We start from the raw sequence: 26,560 nt of genomic DNA, 5'->3' as shown, positions 1-26,560 counted from the left end.
TAGATCTCATTATTATGTGTTAAAACACGGAAAACGAGCCCATAGGTATACACTTCTTTTCCTTATTTCATTGAACGAGGGTCTCGTACTGGCAGACTTGGTGTGTTTAGGTTGTATAAGAGGGACAATTAACCAGCTGCCCGCTCATAATAAGTTCACGTGCTACGTGACGCCAAACATGCACATAAGAGTGTTTTCACACTCGCCGTTTGGCTTATAGATGGCGGTGACTGTCACTCCTACTTCTAAATTCACATATAAACCCCAAAAAGTGGATGGAGGGAAGGCCACTGTGGTAGCTCAGTGGTTAGAGCTTCGAACGCGTTATTCGAAGGTCGTAGGTTCAATTCTTGCCAACGGCTGGTTATTTGTTCATCCACTTTTCTTTATTCCTATTTATGTTCCATTGGTTCTAATAACTTCCCTGTACATTACTTGGCATTGCTGTCTGTTAGATCTCATTAATATTGTGTTAAAACACGGAAAACGAGCCCTTAGGTATACACTTACTTCCCTTAATTCATTGAACTAGGGTCTCGTACTGGTAGACTTGGTGTGTTTAGGTTGTATAAGAGGGACAATTATTCAGCTGCCCGCTCGTAATAAGTTCACGTGCTACGTGACGCCAAACATGCGCATAAGAGGGTTTTCACACTCGCCGTTCGGCTTATAGATGGCGCTGACTGTCACTCCTACTTCTTAATTCACATATGAACCCAAAAAAGTGGATGAAGGGAAGGCCGCTGTGGTAGCTTAGTTGTTAGAACATCGAACGCGTTATTCGAAGGTCGTAGGTTCGATTCCTGCCCACGGCTGGTTATTTTTCATCCACTTTTCTTTCATCTTATTTACATTCTATTGGTTCTAATAACTTCCCCTGTACATTCCTTGGCATTACTGTCTGTTAGATCTCATTATTATTGTGTTAAAACACGGAAAACGAGCCCTTAGGTATACACTTCTTTCCCTTGTTTCATAGAACGAGGGTCTCGTACTGGCAGACTTGGTGTGTTTAGATTGTATAAGAGGGACAATTATACAGCTGCCCGCTCATATTAAGTTCACGTGCTACGTTACGCCAAACATGCGCATAAGAGTGTTTTCACACTCGCCGTTTGCTTATAGATGGCACTGACTGTCACTCCTACTTCTAAATTCACATATAAACCCAAAAAGTGGATGGAGGGAAGGCCGCTGTGGTAGCTCAGTGGTTAGAGCATCGAACGCGTTATTCGAAGGTCGTAAGTTCGATTCCTGCCCATGGCTGGTTATTTTTTCATCCACCTTTCTTTCTTCTTATTTACATTCTCTTGGTTGTAATAATTTCGCTTGTACATTCCTTCGCATTACTGTGTGTTAGATCTCATTAATATTGTGTTAAGACACGGAAAACGAGCCCTTAGGTATACAATTCTTTCCCTTATTTCATTGAACGAGGGTATCGTACTGGCAGACTTGGTGTGTTTAGGTTGTATAAGAGGGACAATTACACAGCTGCCCGCTCATAATAAGTTAACGTGCAACGTGACGCCTAACATGCGCATAAGAGTGTTTTTACACTCGCCGTTTGCTTATAGAAGGCGCTGACTGTCACTCCTACTTCTAAATTCACATATAAACCTAAAAAGTGAATGGAGGAAAGGCCGCTGTGGTAGCTCAGTGGTTAGAGCATCGAACGCGTTATTCGAAGGTCGTAGGTTCGATTCCTGACCACGGCTGGTTATTTTTTTCGTCCGCTTTTCTTTCTTCCTATTTACATTCCATTGGATTTAATAACTTCCCCTGTAAATTCCTTGGTAATACTGTCTGTTAGATCTCAATAATATTGTGTTAAAACATGGAAAACGAGCCCTTAGGTGTACACTTCTTTCCCTTATTTCATTGAACGAGGGTCTCGTACTGGCAGACTTGGTGTGTTTAGGTTGTATAAGAGGGACAATTAACCAGCTGCCCGCTCATAATAAGTTCACGTGCTACGTGACGCCAAACATGCGCATAAGAGGGTTTTCACACTCGCCGTTTGCTTATAGATGGCACTGACTGTCACTCCTATTTCTAAACTCACATATAAACCCCAAAAAGTGGATGGAGGGAAGACCGCTGTGGTAGCTCAGTGGTTAGAGCATCGAACGCGTTATTCGAAGGTTGTAGGTTTGATTCCTGCCTACGGCTGGTTATTTTTTCATCCGGTTTTCTTTTTTCTTATTTACATTCCATTTGTTCTAATAACTTCCCCTGTAAATTCCTTGGTAATACTGTCTGTTAAATCTCAGTAATATTGTGTTAAAACATGGAAAACGAGCCCTTAGGTGTACACTTCTTTCCCTTATTTCATTGAACGAGGGTCTCGTACTGGCAGACTTGGTGTGTTTAGGTTGTATTAGAGGGACAATTACCCAGCTGCCCGCTCATAATAAGTTCACGTGCTACGTGACGCCAAACATGCGCATAAGAGTGTTTTCACACTCGCCGTTTGGCTTATAGATGGCGGTGACTGTCACTCCTACTTCTAAATTCACATATAAACCCCAAAAAGTGGATGGAGGGAAGGCAGCTTTGGTAGCGCAGTGGTTAGAGCATCGAACGCGTTATTCGAGGGTCGTAGGTTCAATTCCTGCCAACGGCTGGTTATTTGTTCATCCACTTTTCTTTCTTTTTATTTACATTCCATTGGTTCTAATAACTTCCCCTGTACATTCCTTGGCATTACTGTCTGTTAGATCTCATTATATTGTGTTAAAACACGGAAAACGAGCCCTTAGGTGTACACTTCTTTCCCTTATTTCATTGAACGAGAGTCTCGTACTGGCAGACTTGGTGTGTTTAGATTGTATAAGAGGGACAATTATACAGCTGCCCGCTTATATTAAGTTCACGTGCTACGTGACGCCAAACATGCGCATAAGAGTGTTTTCACACTCGCCGTTTGCTTATAGATGGCACTGACTGTCACTCCTACTTCTAAATTCACATATAAACCCCAAAAAGTGGATGGAGGGAAGGCCGCTGTGGTAGCTCAGTGGTTAGAGCATCGAAAGCGTTATTCGAAAGTCGTAGGTTCGTTTCCTGACCACGGCTGGTTATTTTTTTCGTCCGCTTTTCTTTCTTCCTATTTACATTCCATTGGTTATAATAACTTCCCCTGTACATTCCTTGGCATTACTGTCTGTTAGATCTCATTAATATTGTGTTAAAACACGGAAAACGAGCCCTTAGGTATACACTTCTTTTCCTTATTTCATTGAACGAGGGTCTCGTACTGGCAGACTTGGTGTGTTTAGGTTGTACAAGAGGGACAATTATTCAGCTGTCGGCTCATAATAGGTTCACGTGCTACGTGACGCCAAACATGCGCATAAGAGTGTTTTCACACTCGCCGTTTGGCTTATAGATGGCGCTGACTGTCACTCCTACATCTAAATTCACATATAAACCTAAAAAGTGGATGGAGGGAAGGCCGCTGTGGTAGCTCAGTGGTTAGAGCTTCGAACGCGTTATTCGAAGGTCGTAGGTTCAATTCTTGCCAATGGCTGGTTATTTGTTCATCCACTTTTCTTTATTCCTATTTACGTTCCATTGGTTCTAATAACTTCCCTGTACATTCCTTGGTATTACTGTCTGTTAGATCTCAATAATATTGTGTAAAAACACGGAAAACGAGCCCTTAGGTGTACACTTCTTTCCCTTATTTCATTGAACGAGGGTCTCGTACTGGCAGACTTGGTGTGTTTAGGTTGTATAAGAGGGACAATTAACCAGCTGCCCGCTCATAATAAGTTCACGTGCTACGTGACGCCAAACATGCGCATAAGAGGGTTTTCACACTCGCCGTTCGGCTTATAGATGGCGCTGACTGTCACTCCTACTTCTAAATTCACATATGAACCCAAAAAAGTGGATGGAGAGAAGGCCGCTGTGGTAGCTTAGTGGTTAGAACATCGAACGCGTTATTCGAAGGTCGTAGGTTCGATTCCTGCCCACGGCTGGTTATTTTTTCATCCACTATTCTTTCATCTTATTTACATTCTATTGGTTCTAATAACTTCCCCTGTACATTCCTTGGCATTACTGTCTGTTAGATCTCATTAATATTGTGTTAAAACACGGAAAACGAGCCCTTAGGTATACACTTCTTTCCCTTATTTCATTGAACGAGGGTCTCGTACTGGCAGACTTGGTGTGTTACGGTTGTATAAGAGGGACAATTAATCTGCTGCCCGCTCATAATAGGTTCATGTTCTATGTGACGCCAAACATGCGCATAAGAGTGTTTTCACACTCGCCATTTGGCTTATAGATGGCGCTGATTGTCACTCCTACTTCAAAATTCACATATAAACCCAAAAAGTGGATGGAGGGAAGGCCGCTGTGGTAGCTCAGTGGTTAGAGCAATGAACGGGTTATTCGAAGGTCGTAGGTTCGATTCCTGCCCACGGCTGGTTATTTTTTCATCCGCTTTTCTTTCTTCCTACTTACATTTCATTGGTTCTAATAACTTTCCCTTTACTTTCTTTGGCATTACTGTCTGTTAGATCTCATAAATATTGTGTTAAAACACGGAAAACACGCCCTTAGGTATACAATTCTTTCCCTTATTTCATTGAACGAGGGTATCGTACTGGCAGACTTGGTGTGTTTAGTTTGTATAAGAGGGACAATTACACAGCTGCCCGCTCATAATAAGTTAACGTGCAACGTGACGCCTAACATGCGCATAAGAGTGTTTTTACACTCGCCGTTTGCTTATAGAAGGCGCTGACTGTCACTCCTATTTCTAAACTCACATATAAACCCCAAAAAGTGGATGGAGGGAAGGCCGCTGTGGTAGCTCAGTGGTTAGAGCATCGAACGCGTTATTCGAAGGTTGTAGGTTCGATTCCTGCCTACGGCTGGTTATTTTTTCATCCGGTTTTCTTTTTTCTTATTTACATTCCATTTGTTCTAATAACTTCCCCTGTACATTCCTTGGCATTACTGTCTGTTAGATCTCATTATTATGTGTTAAAACACGGAAAACGAGCCCATAGGTATACACTTCTTTTCCTTATTTCATTGAACGAGGGTCTCGTACTGGCAGACTTGGTGTGTTTAGGTTGTATAAGAGGGACAATTAACCAGCTGCCCGCTCATAATAAGTTCACGTGCTACGTGACGCCAAACATGCACATAAGAGTGTTTTCACACTCGCCGTTTGGCTTATAGATGGCGGTGACTGTCACTCCTACTTCTAAATTCACATATAAACCCCAAAAAGTGGATGGAGGGAAGGCCACTGTGGTAGCTCAGTGGTTAGAGCTTCGAACGCGTTATTCGAAGGTCGTAGGTTCAATTCTTGCCAACGGCTGGTTATTTGTTCATCCACTTTTCTTTATTCCTATTTATGTTCCATTGGTTCTAATAACTTCCCTGTACATTACTTGGCATTGCTGTCTGTTAGATCTCATTAATATTGTGTTAAAACACGGAAAACGAGCCCTTAGGTATACACTTCTTTCCCTTATTTCATTGAACGAGGGTCTCGCACTGGCAGACTTGGTGTGTTTAGATTGTATAAGAGGGACAATTATACAGCTGCCCGCTCATATTAAGTTCACGTGCTACGTGACGCAAAACATGCGCATAAGAGTGTTTTCACACTCGCCGTTTGGCTTATAGATGGCGCTGACTGTCACTCCTAATTCTAAATTCACATATAAACCTAAAAAGTGGATGGAGGGAAGGCCGCTGTGGTAGCTCAGTGGTTAGAGCATCGAACGCGTTATTCGAAGGTCGTAAGTTCGATTCCTGACCACGGCTGGTTATTTTTTTCGTCCACTTTTCTTTCTTCTTATTTACATTCTATTGGTTCTAATAACTTCCCCTGTACATTTTTTGGCATTACTGTCTGTTAGATCTCATAATTATTGTATTAAAACACGGAAAACGAGCCCTTAGGTATACACTTCTTTCCCTTATTTCATTGAACGAGGGTCTCGTACTGGCAGCCTTGGTGTGTTTAGGTTGTATAAGAGGGACAATTAATGAGCTGCTCGCTCATATTAAGATCACGTGCTACGTGACGCCAAACATGCGCATAAGAGTGTTTTCACACTCGCCGTTTGGCCTATAGATGGCGCTGACTGTCTCCCACTTCTAAATTCACATATAAACCCAAAAAGTGAATGGAGGGAAGGCCGCTGTGGTAGCTCAGTGGTTAGAGCATCGAACGCGTTATTCGAAGGTCGTAGGTTCGATTCCTTCCCATGGCTGGGTATTTTTTCATCCACTTTTCTTTCTTCTTATTTACATTCCATTGGTTATAATAATTTCGCTTGTAGATTCCTTCGCATTACTGTGTGTTAGATCTCATTAATATTGTGTTAAAACATGGAAAACGAGCCCTTAGGTATACACTTCTTTCCCTTATTTCATTGAACGAGGGTCTCGTACTGGCAGACTTGGTGTGTTTAGATTGTAAAAGAGGGACAATTATACAGCTGCGCGCTCATATTAGGTTCACGTGCTACGTTACGCCAAACATGCGCATAAGAGTGTTTTCACACTCGCCGTTTGCTTATAGATGGCACTGACTGTCACTCCTATTTCTAAACTCACATATAAACCCCAAAAAGTGGATGGAGGGAAGACCGCTGTGGTAGCTCAGTGGTTAGAGCATCGAACGCGTTATTCGAAGGTTGTAGGTTTGATTCCTGCCTACGGCTGGTTATTTTTTCATCCGATTTTCTTTTTTCTTATTTACATTCCATTTGTTCTAATAACTTCCCCTGTAAATTCCTTGGTAATACTGTCTGTTAAATCTCAGTAATATTGTGTTAAAACATGGAAAACGAGCCCTTAGGTGTACACTTCTTTCCCTTATTTCATTGAACGAGGGTCTCGTACTGGCAGACTTGGTGTGTTTAGGTTGTATTAGAGGGACAATTACCCAGCTGCCCGCTCATAATAAGTTCACGTGCTACGTGACGCCAAACATGCGCATAAGAGTGTTTTCACACTCGCCGTTTGGCTTATAGATGGCGGTGACTGTCACTCCTACTTCTAAATTCACATATAAACCCCAAAAAGTGGATGGAGGGAAGGCAGCTTTGGTAGCGCAGTGGTTAGAGCATCGAACGCGTTATTCGAGGGTCGTAGGTTCAATTCCTGCCAACGGCTGGTTATTTGTTCATCCACTTTTCTTTCTTTTTATTTACATTCCATTGGTTCTAATAACTTCCCCTGTACATTCCTTGGCATTACTGTCTGTTAGATCTCATTATATTGTGTTAAAACACGGAAAACGAGCCCTTAGGTGTACACTTCTTTCCCTTATTTCATTGAGCGAGAGTCTCGTACTGGCAGACTTGGTGTGTTTAGATAGTATAAGAGGGACAATTATACAGCTGCCCGCTTATATTAAGTTCACGTGCTACGTGACGCCAAACATGCGCATAAGAGTGTTTTCACACTCGCCGTTTGCTTATAGATGGCACTGACTGTCACTCCTACTTCTAAATTCACATATAAACCCCAAAAAGTGGATGGAGGGAAGGCCGCTGTGGTAGCTCAGTGGTTAGAGCATCGAAAGCGTTATTCGAAAGTCGTAGGTTCGTTTCCTGACCACGGCTGGTTATTTTTTTCGTCCGCTTTTCTTTCTTCCTATTTACATTTCATTGGTTATAATAACTTCCCCTGTACATTCCTTGGCATTACTGTCTGTTAGATCTCATTAATATTGTGTTAAAACACGGAAAACGAGCCCTTAGGTATACACTTCTTTTCCTTATTTCATTGAACGAGGGTCTCGTACTGGCAGACTTGGTGTGTTTAGGTTGTACAAGAGGGACAATTATTCAGCTGTCGGCTCATAATAGGTTCACGTGCTACGTGACGCCAAACATGCGCATAAGAGTGTTTTCACACTCGCCGTTTGGCTTATAGATGGCGCTGACTGTCACTCCTACATCTAAATTCACATATAAACCTAAAAAGTGAATGGAGGGAAGGCCGCTGTGGTAGCTCAGTGGTTAGAGCTTCGAACGCGTTATTCGAAGGTCGTAGGTTCAATTCTTGCCAATGGCTGGTTATTTGTTCATCCACTTTTCTTTATTCCTATTTACGTTCCATTGGTTCTAATAACTTCCCTGTACATTCCTTGGTATTACTGTCTGTTAGATCTCAATAATATTGTGTAAAAACACGGAAAACGAGCCCTTAGGTGTACACTTCTTTCCCTTATTTCATTGAACGAGGGTCTCGTACTGGCAGACTTGGTGTGTTTAGGTTGTATAAGAGGGACAATTAACCAGCTGCCCGCTCATAATAAGTTCACGTGCTACGTGACGCCAAACATGCGCATAAGAGGGTTTTCACACTCGCCGTTCGGCTTATAGATGGCGCTGATTGTCACTCCTACTTCAAAATTCACATATAAACCCAAAAAGTGGATGGAGGGAAGGCCGCTGTGGTAGCTCAGTGGTTAGAGCAATGAACGGGTTATTCGAAGGTCGTAGGTTCGATTCCTGCCCACGGCTGGTTATTTTTTCATCCGCTTTTCTTTCTTCCTACTTACATTTCATTGGTTCTAATAACTTTCCCTTTACTTTCTTTGGCATTACTGTGTGTTAGATCTCATAAATATTGTGTTAAAACACGGAAAACACGCCCTTAGGTATACACTTCTTTCCCTTATTTCATTGAACGAGGGTATCGTACTGGCAGACTTGGTGTGTTTAGTTTGTATAAGTGGGACAATTACACAGCTGCCCGCTCATAATAAGTTAACGTGCAACGTGACGCCTAACATGCGCATAAGAGTGTTTTTACACTCGCCGTTTGCTTATAGAAGGCGCTGACTGTCACTCCTATTTCTAAACTCACATATAAACCCCAAAAAGTGGATGGAGGGAAGGCCGCTGTGGTAGCTCAGTGGTTAGAGCATCGAACGCGTTATTCGAAGGTTGTAGGTTCGATTCCTGCCTACGGCTGGTTATTTTTTCATCCGGTTTTCTTTTTTCCTATTTACATTCTATTTGTTCTAATAACTTCCCCTGTACATTCCTTGGCATTACTGTCTGTTAGATCTCATTATTATGTGTTAAAACACGGAAAACGAGCCCATAGGTATACACTTCTTTTCCTTATTTCATTGAACGAGGGTCTCGTACTGGCAGACTTGGTGTGTTTAGGTTGTATAAGAGGGACAATTAACCAGCTGCCCGCTCATAATAAGTTCACGTGCTACGTGACGCCAAACATGCACATAAGAGTGTTTTCACACTCGCCGTTTGGCTTATAGATGGCGGTGACTGTCACTCCTACTTCTAAATTCACATATAAACCCCAAAAAGTGGATGGAGGGAAGGCCACTGTGGTAGCTCAGTGGTTAGAGCTTCGAACGCGTTATTCGAAGGTCGTAGGTTCAATTCTTGCCAACGGCTGGTTATTTGTTCATCCACTTTTCTTTATTCCTATTTATGTTCCATTGGTTCTAATAACTTCCCTGTACATTACTTGGCATTGCTGTCTGTTAGATCTCATTATTATTGTGTTAAAACACGGAAAACGAGCCCTTAGGTATACACTTACTTCCCTTAATTCATTGAACTAGGGTCTCGTACTGGTAGACTTGGTGTGTTTAGGTTGTATAAGAGGGACAATTATTCAGCTGCCCGCTCGTAATAAGTTCACGTGCTACGTGACGCCAAACATGCGCATAAGAGGGTTTTCACACTCGCCGTTCGGCTTATAGATGGCGCTGACTGTCACTCCTACTTCTTAATTCACATATGAACCCAAAAAAGTGGAGTAAGGGAAGGCCGCTGTGGTAGCTTAGTTGTTAGAACATCGAACGCGTTATTCGAAGGTCGTAGGTTCGATTCCTGCCCACGGCTGGTTATTTTTCATCCACTTTTCTTTCATCTTATTTACATTCTATTGGTTCTAATAACTTCCCCTGTACATTCCTTGGCATTACTGTCTGTTAGATCTCATTATTATTGTGTTAAAACACGGAAAACGAGCCCTTAGGTATACACTTCTTTCCCTTGTTTCATAGAACGAGGGTCTCGTACTGGCAGACTTGGTGTGTTTAGATTGTATAAGAGGGACAATTATACAGCTGCCCACTCATATTAAGTTCACGTGCTACGTTACGCCAAACATGCGCATAAGAGTGTTTTCACACTCGCCGTTTGCTTATAGATGGCACTGACTGTCACTCCTACTTCTAAATTCACATATAAACCCAAAAAGTGGATGGAGGGAAGGCCGCTGTGGTAGCTCAGTGGTTAGAGCATCGAACGCGTTATTCGAAGGTCGTAAGTTCGATTCCTGCCCATGGCTGGTTATTTTTTCATCCACCTTTCTTTCTTCTTATTTACATTCTCTTGGTTGTAATAATTTCGCTTGTACATTCCTTCGCATTACTGTGTGTTAGATCTCATTAATATTGTGTTAAGACACGGAAAACGAGCCCTTAGGTATACAATTCTTTCCCTTATTTCATTGAACGAGGGTATCGTACTGGCAGACTTGGTGTGTTTAGGTTGTATTAGAGGGACAATTACCCAGCTGCCCGCTCATAATAAGTTCACGTGCTACGTGACGCCAAACATGCGCATAAGAGTGTTTTCACACTCGCCGTTTGGCTTATAGATGGCGGTGACTGTCACTCCTACTTCTAAATTCACATATAAACCCCAAAAAGTGGATGGAGGGAAGGCCGCTGTGGTAGCGCAGTGGTTAGAGCATCGAACGCGTTATTCGAAGGTCGTAGGTTCAATTCCCGCCAACGGCTGGTTATTTTTTCATTCACTTTTCTTTCTTCCTATTTACATTCGATTGGTTCTAATAACTTCACCTGTACATTCCTTGGTATTACTGTCTGTTAGATCTCAATAATATTGTGTAAAAACACGGAAAACGAGCCCTTAGGTGTACACTTCTTTCCCTTATTTCATTGAACGAGGGTCTCGTACTGGCAGACTTGGTGTGTTTAGGTTGTATAATAGGGACAATTAACCAGCTGCCCGCTCATAATAAGTTCACGTGCTACGTGACGACAAACATGCGAATAAGAGTGTTTTCACACTCGCCGTTTGGCTTATAAATGGCGCTGACTGTCACTCCTACTTCTAAGTTCACATATAAACTCCAAAAAGTGGATGGAGGGAAGGCCGCTGTGGTAGGTCAGTGGTTAGAGCATCGAACGCGTTATTCGAGGGTCGTAGGTTCAATTCCTGCCAACGGCTGGTTATTTGTTCATCCAATTTTCTTTCTTTTTAATTACATTCCATTGGTTCTAATAACTTCCCCTGTACATTCCTTGGCATTACTGTCTGTTAGATCTCATTATATTGTGTTAAAACACGGAAAACGAGCCCTTAGGTGTACACTTCTTTCCCTTATTTCATTGAACGAGAGTCTCGTACTGGCAGACTTGGTGTGTTTGGATTGTATAAGAGGGACAATTATACAGCTGCCCGCTCATATTAAGTTCACGTGCTACGTGACGCCAAACATGCGAATAAGAGTGTTTTCACACTCGCCGTTTGCTTATAGATGGCACTGACTGTCACTCCTACTTCTAAATTCACATATAAACCCCAAAAAGTGGATGGAGGGAAGGCCGCTATGGTAGCTCAGTGGTTAGAGCATCGAACGCGTTATTCGAAGGTCGTAGGTTCAATTCCTGCCAACGGCTGGTTATTTTTTCGTCCACTTTTCTTTCTTCCTATTTACATTCCATTGGTTATAATAACTTCCCCTGTACATTCCTTGGCATTACTGTCTGTTATATCTCATTAATATTGTGTTAAAACACGGAAAACGAGCCCTTAGGTATACACTTCTTTTCCCTATTTTCATTGAACGAGGGTCTCGTACTGGCAGACTTGGTGTGTTTAGGTTGTATAAGAGGGACAATTATTCAGCTGCCCGCTCATAGTAAGTTCACGTGCTACGTGACGCCAAACATGCGCATAAGAGTGTTTTCACACTCGCCGTTTGGCTTATAGATGGCGCTGACTGTCACTCCTACTTCTAAATTCACATATGAACCCAAAAAAGTGGATGGAGGGAAGGCCGCTGTGGTAGCTCAGTGGTTAGAGCATCGAACGCGTTATTCGAAGGTCGTAGGTTCGATTCCTGCCGACGGCTGGTTATTTTTTCATCCACTTTTCTTTCTTCTTATTTACATTCCATTGGTTCTAATAACTCCCCCTGTAAATTCCTTGGCATTACTGTCTGTTAGATATCATTAATATTGTGTTAAAACACGGAAAACGAGCCCTTAGGTATACACTTACTTCCCTTATTTCATTGAACTAGGGTCTCGTACTGGCAGACTTGGTGTGTTTAGGTTGTATAAGAGGGACAATTATTCAGCTGCCCGCTCGTAATAAGTTCACGTGCTACGTGACGCCAAACATGCGCATAAGAGGGTTTTCACACTCGCCGTTCGGCTTATAGATGGCGCTGACTGTCACTCCTACTTCTAAATTCACATATGAACCCAAAAAAGTGGATGGAGGGAAGGCCGCTGTGGTAGCTCAGTGGTTAGAGCATCGAACGCGTTATTCGAAGGTTGTAGGTTCGATTCCTTCCTACGGCTGGTTATTTTTTCATCCAGTTTTCTTTTTTCTTATTTACATTCCATTTGTTCTAATAACTTCCCCTGTACATTCCTTGACATTACTGTCTGTTAGATCTCATTATTATGTGTTAAAACACGGAAAACGAGCCCATAGGTATACACTTCTTTCCCTTATTTTATTGAACGAGGGTCTCGTACTGGCAGACTTGGTGTGTTTAGGTTGTATAAGAGGGACAATTAATGAGCTGCCCGCTCATATTAAGTTCACGTGCTACGTGACGCCAAACATGCGCATAAGAGTGTTTTCACACTCGCCGTTTGGCTTATAGATGGCGCTGACTGTCACTCCTACTTCTAAATTCACATATAAAACTAAAAAGTGGATGGAGGGAAGGCCGCTGTGGTAGCTCAGTGGTTAGAGCAATGAACGGGTTATTCTAAGGTCGTAGGTTCGATTCCTGCCCGCGGCTGGTTATTTTTTCATCCACTTTTCTTTCTTCCTATTTACATTCCATTGGTTCTAATAACTTCCCTGTACATTACTGTGCATTGCTGTCTGTTAGATCTGATTAATATTGTGTTAAAACACGGAAAACGAGCCCTTAGGTATACTCTTATTTCCCTTATTTCCTTGAACTAGGGACTCGTACTGGCAGACTTGGTGTGTTTAGGTTGTATAAGAGGGACAATTATTCAGCTGCCCGCTCATAATAAGTTCACGTGCTACGTGACGCCAAACATGCGCATAAGAGGGTTTTCACACTCGCCGTTTGGCTTATAGATGGCGCTGACTGTCACTCCTACTTCTAAATTCACATATGAACCCAAAAAAGTGGATGGAGGGAAGGCCGCTGTGGTAGCTTAGTGGTTAGAACATCGAACGCGTTATTCGAAGGTCGTAGGTTCGATTCCTGCCCACGGCTGGTTATTTTTTCATCCACTTTTCTTTCAACCTATTTACATTCCATTTGTTCTAATAACTTCCCCTGTACATTCCTTGACATTACTGTCTGTTAGATCTCATTATTATGTGTTAAAACACGGAAAACGAGCCCATAGGTATACACTTCTTTCCCTTATTTTATTGAACGAGGGTCTCGTACTGGCAGACTTGGTGTGTTTAGGTTGTATAAGAGGGACAATTAATGAGCTGCCCGCTCATATTAAGTTCACGTGCTACGTGACGCCAAACATGCGCATAAGAGTGTTTTCACACTCGCCGTTTGGCTTATAGATGGCGCTGACTGTCACTCCTACTTCTAAATTCACATATAAAACTAAAAAGTGGATGGAGGGAAGGCCGCTGTGGTAGCTCAGTGGTTAGAGCAATGAACGGGTTATTCTAAGGTCGTAGGTTCGATTCCTGCGCACGGCTGGTTATTTTTTCATCCACTTTTCTTTCTTCCTATTTACATTCCATTGGTTCTAATAACTTCCCTGTACATTACTGTGCATTGCTGTCTGTTAGATCTGATTAATATTGTGTTAAAACACGGAAAACGAGCCCTTAGGTATACTCTTATTTCCCTTATTTCATTGAACTAGGGACTCGTACTGGCAGACTTGGTGTGTTTAGGTTGTATAAGAGGGACAATTATTCAGCTGCCCGCTCATAATAAGTTCACGTGCTACGTGACGCCAAACATGCGCATAAGAGGGTTTTCACACTCGCCGTTCGGCTTATAGATGGCGCTGACTGTCACTCCTACTTCTAAATTCACATATGAACCCAAAAAAGTGGATGGAGGGAAGGCCGCTGTGGTAGCTTAGTGGTTAGAACATCGAACGCGTTATTCGAAGGTCGTAGGTTCGATTCCTGCCCACGGCTGGTTATTTTTTTATCCACTTTTCTTTCATCCTATTTACATTCTATTGGTTCTAATAACTTCCCCTGTACAATACTTGGCATCACTGTCTGTTAGATCTCAATGATATTGTGTTAAAACACGGAAAACGAGCCCTCAGCTATACACTTTTTTCCCTTATTTCATTGAACGAGGGTCTCGTACTGGCAGACTTGGTGTGTTACGGTTGTATAAGAGAAACAATTAATCTGCTGCCCGCTCATAATAGGTTCATGTGCTACGTGACGCCAAACATGCGCATAAGAGTGTTTTCACACTCGCCGTTTGGCTTATAGATGGCGCTGACTGTCACTCCTACTTCTAAATTCACATATAAAACTAAAAAGTGGATGGAGGGAAGGCCGCTGTGGTAGCTTAGTGGTTAGAACATCGAACGCGTTATTCGAAGGTCGTAGGTTCGATTCCTGCCCACGGCTGGTTATTTTTTCATCCACTTTTCTTTCAACCTATTTACATTCCATTTGTTCTAATAACTTCCCCTGTACATTCCTTGAGATTACTGTCTGTTAGATCTCATTATTATGTGTTAAAACACGGAATACGAGCCCATAGGTATACACTTCTTTCCCTTATTTTATTGAACGAGGGTCTCGTACTGGCAGACTTGGTGTGTTTAGGTTGTATAAAAGGGACAATTATTCAGCTGCCCGCTCATAATAAGTTCACGTGCTACGTGACGCCAAACATGCGCATAAGAGGGTTTTCACACTCGCCGTTCGGCTTATAGATGGCGCTGACTGTCACTCCTACTTCTAAATTCACATATGAACCCAAAAAAGTGGATGGAGGGAAGGCCGCTGTGGTAGCTTAGTGGTTAGAACATCGAACGCGTTATTCGAAGGTCGTAGGTTCGATTCCTGCCCACGGCTGGTTATTTTTTCATCCACTTTTCTTTCATCCTATTTACATTCTATTGGTTCTAATAACTTCCCCTGTACAATACTTGGCATCACTGTCTGTTAGATCTCAATGATATTGTGTTAAAACACGGAAAACGAGCCCTCAGCTATACACTTTTTTCCCTTATTTCATTGAACGAGGGTCTCGTACTGGCAGACTTGGTGTGTTACGGTTGTATAAGAGAAACAATTAATCTGCTGCCCGCTCATAATAGGTTCATGTGCTACGTGACGCCAAACATGCGCATAAGAGTGTTTTCACACTCGCCGTTTGGCTTATAGATGGCGCTGACTGTCACTCCTACTTCTAAATTCACATATAAAACTAAAAAGTGGATGGAGGGTAGGCCGCTGTGGTAGCTCAGTGGTTAGAGCAATGAACGGGTTATTCTAAGGTCGTAGGTTCGATTCCTGCCCACGGCTGGTTATTTTTTCATCCACTTTTCTTTCTTCCTATTTACATTCCATTGGTTCTAATAACTTCCCTGTACATTACTGTGCATTGCTGTCTGTTAGATCTGATTAATATTGTGTTAAAACACGGAAAACGAGCCCTTAGGTATACTCTTATTTCCCTTATTTCATTGAACTAGGGACTCGTACTGGCAGACTTGGTTTGTTTAGGTTGTATAAGAGGGACAATTATTCAGCTGCCCGCTCATAATAAGTTCACGTGCTACGTGACGCCAAACATGCGCATAAGAGGGTTTTCACACTCGCCGTTCGGCTTATAGATGGCGCTGACTGTCACTCCTACTTCTAAATTCACATATGAACCCAAAAAAGTGGATGGAGGGAAGGCCGCTGTGGTAGCTTAGTGGTTAGAACATCGAACGCGTTATTCGAAGGTCGTAGGTTCGATTCCTGCCCACGGCTGGTTATTTTTTCATCCACTTTTCTTTCATCTTATTTACATTCTATTGGTTCTAATAACTTCCCCTGTACATTCCTTGGCATTACTGTCTGTTAGATCTCATTAATATTGTGTTAAAACACGGAAAACGAGCCCTTAGCTATACACTTCTTTCCCTTATTTCATTGAACGAGGGTCTCGTACTGGCAGACTTGGTGTGTTACGGTTGTATAAGAGGAACAATTAATCTGCTGCCCGCTCATAATAGGTTCATGTGCTATGTGACGCCAAACATGCACATAAGAGTGTTTTCACACTCGCCGTTTGGCTTATAGATGGCGCTGACTGTCACTCCTACTTCTAAATTCACATATAAAACCAAAAAGTGGATGGAGGGAAGGCCGCTGTGGTAGCTCAGTGCTTAGAGCAATGAACGGGTTATTCGAAGGTCGTAGGTTCGATTCCTGCCCACGGCTGGTTATTTTTTCATCCACTTTTCTTTCTTCCTATTTACATTCCATTGGTTCTAATAACTTTCCCTTTACTTTCTTTGGCATTACTGTCTGTTAGATCTCATAAATATTGTGTCAAAACACGGAAAACGAGCCCTTAGGTATACACTTCTTTTCCTTATTTTCATTGAACGAGGGTCTCGTACTGGCAGACTTGGTGTGTTTAGGTTGTATAAGAGGGACAATTAACCAGCTGCCCGCTCATAATAAGTTCACGTGCTACGTGACGCCAAACATGCGCATAAGAGTATTTTCACACTCGCCGTTTGGCTTATAGATGGCGCTGACTGTCACTCCTACTTCTAAATTCACATATGAACCCAAAAAAGTGGATGGAGGGAAGGCCGCTGTGGTAGCTTAGTGGTTAGAACATCGAACGCGTTATTCGAAGGTCGTAGGTTCGATTCCTGCCCACGGCTGGTTATTTTTTCATCCACTTTTCTTTCAACCTATTTACATTCCATTTGTTCTAATAACTTCCCCTGTACATTCCTTGAGATTACTGTCTGTTAGATCTCATTATTATGTGTTAAAACACGGAAAACGAGCCCATAGGTATACACTTCTTTCCCTTATTTTATTGAACGAGGGTCTCGTACTGGCAGACTTGGTGTGTTTAGGTTGTATAAGAGGGACAATTAATGAGCTGCCCGCTCATATTAAGTTCACGTGCTACGTGACGCCAAACATGCGCATAAGAGTGTTTTCACACTCGCCGTTTGGCTTATAGATGGCGCTGACTGTCACTCCTACTTCTAAATTCACATATAAAACTAAAAAGTGGATGGAGGGAAGGCCGCTGTGGTAGCTCAGTGGTTAGAGCAATGAACGGGTTATTCTAAGGTCGTAGGTTCGATTCCTGCGCACGGCTGGTTATTTTTTCATCCACTTTTCTTTCTTCCTATTTACATTCCATTGGTTCTAATAACTTCCCTGTACATTACTGTGCATTGCTGTCTGTTAGATCTGATTAATATTGTGTTAAAACACGGAAAAAGAGCCCTTAGGTATACTCTTATTTCCCTTATTTCATTGAACTAGGGACTCGTACTGGCAGACTTGGTGTGTTTAGGTTGTATAAGAGGGACAATTATTCAGCTGCCCGCTCATAATAAGTTCACGTGCTACGTGACGCCAAACATGCGCATAAGAGGGTTTTCACACTCGCCGTTTGGCTTATAGATGGCGCTGACTGTCACTCCTACTTCTAAATTCACATATGAACCCAAAAAAGTGGATGGAGGGAAGGCCGCTGTGGTAGCTTAGTGGTTAGAACATCGAACGCGTTATTCGAAGGTCGTAGGTTCGATTCCTGCCCACGGCTGGTTATTTTTTCATCCACTTTTCTTTCAACCTATTTACATTCTATTGGTTCTAATAACTTCCCCTGTACATTCCTTGGCATTACTGTCTGTTAGATCTCATTAATATTGTGTTAAAACACGGAAAACGAGCCCTCAGCTATACACTTCTTTCCCTTATTTCACTGAACGAGGGTCTCGTACTGGCAGACTTGGTGTGTTACGGTTGTATAAGAGGGACAATTAATCTGCTGCCCGCTCATAATAGGTTCATGTGCTACGTGACGCCAAACATGCGCATAAGAGTGTTTTCACACTCGCCGTTTGGCTTATAGATGGCGCTGACTGTCACTCCTACTTCTAAATTCACATATAAAACCAAAAAGTGGATGGAGGGAAGGCCGCTGTGGTAGCTCAGTGGTTAGAGCAATGAACGGGTTATTCGAAGGTCGTAGGTTCGATTCCTGCCCACGGCTGGTTATTTTTTCATCCACTTTTCTTTCTTCCTATTTACATTCCATTGGTTCTAATAACTTCCCTGTACATTACTGTGCATTGCTGTCTGTTAGATCTGATTAATATTGTGTTAAAACACGGAAAACGAGCCCTTAGGTATACTCTTATTTCCCTTATTTCATTGAACTAGGGACTCGTACTGGCAGACTTGGTTTGTTTAGGTTGTATAAGAGGGACAATTATTCAGCTGCCCGCTCATAATAAGTTCACGTGCTACGTGACGCCAAACATGCGCATAAGAGGGTTTTCACACTCGCCGTTCGGCTTATAGATGGCGCTGACTGTCACTCCTACTTCTAAATTCACATATGAACCCAAAAAAGTGGATGGAGGGAAGGCCGCTGTGGTAGCTTAGTGGTTAGAACATCGAACGCGTTATTCGAAGGTCGTAGGTTCGATTCCTGCCCACGGCTGGTTATTTTTTCATCCACTTTTCTTTCATCTTATTTACATTCTATTGGTTCTAATAACTTCCCCTGTACATTCCTTGGCATTACTGTCTGTTAGATCTCATTAATATTGTGTTAAAACACGGAAAACGAGCCCTTAGCTATACACTTCTTTCCCTTATTTCATTGAACGAGGGTCTCGTACTGGCAGACTTGGTGTGTTACGGTTGTATAAGAGGAACAATTAATCTGCTGCCCGCTCATAATAGGTTCATGTGCTATGTGACGCCAAACATGCACATAAGAGTGTTTTCACACTCGCCGTTTGGCTTATAGATGGCGCTGACTGTCACTCCTACTTCTAAATTCACATATAAAACCAAAAAGTGGATGGAGGGAAGGCCGCTGTGGTAGCTCAGTGCTTAGAGCAATGAACGGGTTATTCGAAGGTCGTAGGTTCGATTCCTGCCCACGGCTGGTTATTTTTTCATCCACTTTTCTTTCTTCCTATTTACATTCCATTGGTTCTAATAACTTTCCCTTTACTTTCTTTGGCATTACTGTCTGTTAGATCTCATAAATATTGTGTCAAAACACGGAAAACGAGCCCTTAGGTATACACTTCTTTTCCTTATTTTCATTGAACGAGGGTCTCGTACTGGCAGACTTGGTGTGTTTAGGTTGTATAAGAGGGACAATTAACCAGCTGCCCGCTCATAATAAGTTCACGTGCTACGTGACGCCAAACATGCGCATAAGAGTATTTTCACACTCGCCGTTTGGCTTATAGATGGCGCTGACTGTCACTCCTACTTCTAAATTCACATATGAACCCAAAAAAGTGGATGGAGGGAAGGCCGCTGTGGTAGCTTAGTGGTTAGAACATCGAACGCGTTATTCGAAGGTCGTAGGTTCGATTCCTGCCCACGGCTGGTTATTTTTTCATCCACTTTTCTTTCAACCTATTTACATTCCATTTGTTCTAATAACTTCCCCTGTACATTCCTTGAGATTACTGTCTGTTAGATCTCATTATTATGTGTTAAAACACGGAAAACGAGCCCATAGGTATACACTTCTTTCCCTTATTTTATTGAACGAGGGTCTCGTACTGGCAGACTTGGTGTGTTTAGGTTGTATAAGAGGGACAATTAATGAGCTGCCCGCTCATATTAAGTTCACGTGCTACGTGACGCCAAACATGCGCATAAGAGTGTTTTCACACTCGCCGTTTGGCTTATAGATGGCGCTGACTGTCACTCCTACTTCTAAATTCACATATAAAACTAAAAAGTGGATGGAGGGAAGGCCGCTGTGGTAGCTCAGTGGTTAGAGCAATGAACGGGTTATTCTAAGGTCGTAGGTTCGATTCCTGCGCACGGCTGGTTATTTTTTCATCCACTTTTCTTTCTTCCTATTTACATTCCATTGGTTCTAATAACTTCCCTGTACATTACTGTGCATTGCTGTCTGTTAGATCTGATTAATATTGTGTTAAAACACGGAAAAAGAGCCCTTAGGTATACTCTTATTTCCCTTATTTCATTGAACTAGGGACTCGTACTGGCAGACTTGGTGTGTTTAGGTTGTATAAGAGGGACAATTATTCAGCTGCCCGCTCATAATAAGTTCACGTGCTACGTGACGCCAAACATGCGCATAAGAGGGTTTTCACACTCGCCGTTTGGCTTATAGATGGCGCTGACTGTCACTCCTACTTCTAAATTCACATATGAACCCAAAAAAGTGGATGGAGGGAAGGCCGCTGTGGTAGCTTAGTGGTTAGAACATCGAACGCGTTATTCGAAGGTCGTAGGTTCGATTCCTGCCCACGGCTGGTTATTTTTTCATCCACTTTTCTTTCAACCTATTTACATTCTATTGGTTCTAATAACTTCCCCTGTACATTCCTTGGCATTACTGTCTGTTAGATCTCATTAATATTGTGTTAAAACACGGAAAACGAGCCCTCAGCTATACACTTCTTTCCCTTATTTCACTGAACGAGGGTCTCGTACTGGCAGACTTGGTGTGTTACGGTTGTATAAGAGGGACAATTAATCTGCTGCCCGCTCATAATAGGTTCATGTGCTACGTGACGCCAAACATGCGCATAAGAGTGTTTTCACACTCGCCGTTTGGCTTATAGATGGCGCTGACTGTCACTCCTACTTCTAAATTCACATATAAAACCAAAAAGTGGATGGAGGGAAGGCCGCTGTGGTAGCTCAGTGGTTAGAGCAATGAACGGGTTATTCGAAGGTCGTAGGTTCGATTCCTGCCCACGGCTGGTTATTTTTTCATCCACTTTTCTTTCTTCCTATTTACATTCCATTGGTTCTAATAACTTCCCTGTACATTACTGTGCATTGCTGTCTGTTAGATCTGATTAATATTGTGTTAAAACACGGAAAACGAGCCCTTAGGTATACTCTTATTTCCCTTATTTCATTGAACTAGGGTCTCGTACTGGCAGACTTGGTGTGTTTAGGTTGTATAAGAGGGACAATTAACCAGCTGCCCGCTCATAATAAGTTCACGTGCTACGTGACGCCAAACATGCGCATAAGAGTGTTTTCACACTCGCCGTTTGGCTTATAGATGGCGGTGACTGTCACTCCTACTTCTAAATTCTTATATAAACCCCAAAAAGTGGATGGAGGGAAGGCCGCTGTGGTAGCTTAGTGGTTAGAGCTTCGAACGCGTTATTAGAAGGTCGTAGGTTCAATTCTTGCCAACGGCTGGTTATTTGTTCATCCACTTTTCTTTATTCCTATTTACGTTCCATTGGTTCCAATAACTTCCCTGTACATTACTGTGCATTGCTGTCTGTTAGATCTGATTAATATTGTGTTAAAACACGGAAAACGAGCCCTTAGGTATACACTTATTTCCCTTATTTCATTGAACTAGGGTCTCGTACTGGCAGACTTGGTGTGTTTAGGTTGTATAAAAGGGACAATTATTCAGCTGCCCGCTCATAATAAGTTCACGTGCTACGTGACGCCAAACATGCGCATAAGAGGGTTTTCACACTCGCCGTTCGGCTTATAGATGGCGCTGACTGTCACTCCTACTTCTAAATTCACATATGAACCCAAAAAAGTGGATGGAGGGAAGGCCGCTGTGGTAGCTTAGTGGTTAGAACATCGAACGCGTTATTCGAAGGTCGTAGGTTCGATTCCTGCCCACGGCTGGTTATTTTTTCATCCACTTTTCTTTCATCCTATTTACATTCTATTGGTTCTAATAACTTCCCCTGTACAATCCTTGGCATTACTGTCTGTTAGATCTCAATGATATTGTGTTAAAACACGGAAAACGAGCCCTCAGCTATACACTTTTTTCCCTTATTTCATTGAACGAGGGTCTCGTACTGGCAGACTTGGTGTGTTACGGTTGTATAATAGAAACAATTAATCTGCTGCCCGCTCATAATAGGTTCATGTGCTACGTGACGCCAAACATGCGCATAAGAGTGTTTTCACACTCGCCGTTTGGCTTATAGATGGCGCTGACTGTCACTCCTACTTCTAAATTCACATATAAAACTAAAAAGTGGATGGAGGGTAGGCCGCTGTGGTAGCTCAGTGGTTAGAGCAATGAACGGGTTATTCTAAGGTCGTAGGTTCGATTCCTGCCCACGGCTGGTTATTTTTTCATCCACTTTTCTTTCTTCCTATTTACATTCCATTGGTTCTAATAACTTCCCTGTACATTACTGTGCATTGCTGTCTGTTAGATCTGATTAATATTGTGTTAAAACACGGAAAACGAGCCCTTAGGTATACTCTTATTTCCCTTATTTCATTGAACTAGGGACTCGTACTGGCAGACTTGGTTTGTTTAGGTTGTATAAGAGGGACAATTATTCAGCTGCCCGCTCATAATAAGTTCACGTGCTACGTGACGCCAAACATGCGCATAAGAGGGTTTTCACACTCGCCGTTCGGCTTATAGATGGCGCTGACTGTCACTCCTACTTCTAAATTCACATATGAACCCAAAAAAGTGGATGGAGGGAAGGCCGCTGTGGTAGCTTAGTGGTTAGAACATCGAACGCGTTATTCGAAGGTCGTAGGTTCGATTCCTGCCCACGGCTGGTTATTTTTTCATCCACTTTTCTTTCATCTTATTTACATTCTATTGGTTCTAATAACTTCCCCTGTACATTCCTTGGCATTACTGTCTGTTAGATCTCATTAATATTGTGTTAAAACACGGAAAACGAGCCCTTAGCTATACACTTCTTTCCCTTATTTCATTGAACGAGGGTCTCGTACTGGCAGACTTGGTGTGTTACGGTTGTATAAGAGGAACAATTAATCTGCTGCCCGCTCATAATAGGTTCATGTGCTATGTGACGCCAAACATGCACATAAGAGTGTTTTCACACTCGCCGTTTGGCTTATAGATGGCGCTGACTGTCACTCCTACTTCTAAATTCACATATAAAACCAAAAAGTGGATGGAGGGAAGGCCGCTGTGGTAGCTCAGTGCTTAGAGCAATGAACGGGTTATTCGAAGGTCGTAGGTTCGATTCCTGCCCACGGCTGGTTATTTTTTCATCCACTTTTCTTTCTTCCTATTTACATTCCATTGGTTCTAATAACTTTCCCTTTACTTTCTTTGGCATTACTGTCTGTTAGATCTCATAAATATTGTGTCAAAACACGGAAAACGAGCCCTTAGGTATACACTTCTTTTCATTATTTTCATTGAACGAGGGTCTCGTACTGGCAGACTTGGTGTGTTTAGGTTGTATAAGAGGGACAATTAACCAGCTGCCCGCTCATAATAAGTTCACGTGCTACGTGACGCCAAACATGCGCATAAGAGTATTTTCACACTCGCCGTTTGGCTTATAGATGGCGGTGACTGTCACTCCTACTTCTAAATTCACATATAAACCCCAAAAAGTGGATGGAGGGAAGGCCGCTGTGGTAGCTCAGTGGTTAGAGCTTCGAACGCGTTATTCGAAGGTCGTAGGTTCAATTCTTGCCAACGGCTGGTTATTTGTTCATCCACTTTTCTTTATTCCTATTTACGTTCCATTGGTTCTAATAACTTCCCTGTACATTACTGTGCATTGCTGTCTGTTAGATCTGATTAATATTGTGTTAAACACGGAAAACGAGCCCTTAGGTATACACTTATTTTCCTTATTTCATTGAACTAGGGTCTCGTACTGGCAGACTTGGTGTGTTTAGGTTGTATAAGAGGGACAATTATTCAGCTGCCCGCTCATAATAAGTTCACGTGCTACGTGACGCCAAACATGCGCATAAGAGGGTTTTCACACTCGCCGTTCGGCTTATAGATGGCGCTGACTGTCACTCCTACTTCTAAATTCACATATGAACCCAAAAAAGTGGATGGAGGGAAGGCCCGGTTGGTAGCTTAGTGGTTAGAACATCGAACGCGTTATTCGAAGGTCGTAGGTTCGATTCCTGCCCACGGCTGGTTATTTTTTCATCCACTTTTCTTTCATCTTATTTACATTCTATTGGTTCTAATAACTTCCCCTGTACATTCCTTGGCATTACTGTCTGTTAGATCTCATTAATATTGTGTTAAAACACGGAAAACGAGCCCTTAGCTATACACATCTTTCCCTTATTTCGTTCAACGAGGGTCTCGTACTGGCAGACTTGGTGTGTTACGGTTGTATAAGAGGGACAATTAATCTGCTGCCCGCTCATAATAGGTTCATGTGCTAAGTGACGCCAAACATGCGCATAAGAGTGTTTTCACACTCGCCGTTTGGCTTATAGATGGCGCTGACTGTCACTCCTACTTCTAAATTCACATATAAAACCAAAAAGTGGATGGAGGGAAGGCCGCTGTGGTAGGTCAGTGGTTAGAGCAATGAACGGGTTATTCGAAGGTCGTAGGTTCGATTCCTGCCCACGGCTGGTTATTTTTTCATCCACTTTTCTTTCTTCCTATTTGCATTCCATTGGTTCTAATAACTTCCCTGTACATTACTGTGCATTGCTGTCTGTTAGATCTGATTAATATTGTGTTAAAACACGGAAAACGAGCCCTTAGGTATACACTTATTTCGCTTATTTCATTGAACTAGGGTCTCGTACTGGCAGACTTGGTGTGTTTAGGTTGTATAAGAGGGACAATTATTCAGCTGCCCGCTCATAATAAGTTCACGTGCTACGTGACGCCAGATATGCGCATAAGAGGGTTTTCACACTCGCCGTTCGGCTTATAGATGGCGCTGACTGTCACTCCTACTTCTAAATTCACATATGAACCCAAAAAAGTGGATGGAGGGAAGGCCGCTGTGGTAGCTTAGTGGTTAGAACATCGAACGCGTTATTCGAAGGTCGTAGGTTCGATTCCTGCCCACGGCTGGTTATTTTTTCATCCACTTTTCTTTCATCCTATTTACATTCTATTGGTTCTAATAACTTCCCCTGTACATTCCTTGGCATTACTGTCTGTTAGATCTCAATGATATTGTGTTAAAACACGGAAAACGAGCCCTCAGCTATACACTTTTTTCCCTTATTTCATTGAACGAGGGTCTCGTACTGGCAGACTTGGTGTGTTACGGTTGTATAAGAGGGACAATTAATCTGCTGCCCGCTCATAATAGGTTCATGTGCTACGTGACGCCAAACATGCGCATAAGAGTGTTTTCACACTCGCCGTTTGGCTTATAGATGGCGCTGACTGTCACTCCTTCTTCTAAATTCACATATAAAACTAAAAAGTGGATGGAGGGAAGGCCGCTGTGGTAGCTCAGTGGTTAGAGCAATGAACGGGTTATTCTAAGGTCGTAGGTTCGATTCCTGCCCACGGCTGGTTATTTTTTCATCCACTTTTCTTTCTTCCTATTTACATTCCATTGGTTCTAATAACTTCCCTGTACATTACTGTGCATTGCTGTCTGTTAGATCTGATTAATATTGTGTTAAAATACGGAAAACGAGCCCTTAGGTATACTCTTATTTCCCTTATTTCATTGAACTAGGGACTCGTACTGGCAGACTTGGTGTGTTTAGGTTGTATAAGAGGGACAATTATTCAGCTGCCCGCTCATAATAAGTTCACGTGCTACGTGACGCCAAACATGCGCATAAGAGGGTTTTCACACTCGCCGTTTGGCTTATAGATGGCGCTGACTGTCACTCCTACTTCTAAATTCACATATGATCCCAAAAAAGTGGATGGAGGGAAGGCCGCTGTGGTAGCTTAGTGGTTAGAACATCGAACGCGTTATTCGAAGGTCGTAGGTTCGATTCCTGCCCACGGCTGGTTATTTTTTCATCCACTTTTCTTTCATCCTATTTACATTCTATTGGTTCTAATAACTTCCCCTGTACATTCCTTGGCATTACTGTCTGTTAGATCTCATTAATATTGTGTTAAAACACGGAAAACGAGCCCTCAGCTATACACTTCTTTCCCTTATTTCATTGAACGAGGGTCTCGTACTGGCAGACTTGGTGTGTTACGGTTGTATAAGAGGGACAATTAATCTGCTGCCCGCTCATAATAGGTTCATGTGCTACGTGACGCCAAACATGCCATGCGCATAAGAGTGTTTTCACACTCGCCGTTTGGCTTATAGATGGCGCTGACTTTCACTCCTACTTCTAAATTCACATATAAAACCAAAAAGTGGATGGAG

Source organism: Rhipicephalus microplus, chromosome 4 (assembly GCF_043290135.1).
Source record: "Rhipicephalus microplus isolate Deutch F79 chromosome 4, USDA_Rmic, whole genome shotgun sequence".
Taxonomy (NCBI): domain Eukaryota; kingdom Metazoa; phylum Arthropoda; class Arachnida; order Ixodida; family Ixodidae; genus Rhipicephalus; species Rhipicephalus microplus.
This window is presented reverse-complemented; position numbering follows the sequence as displayed.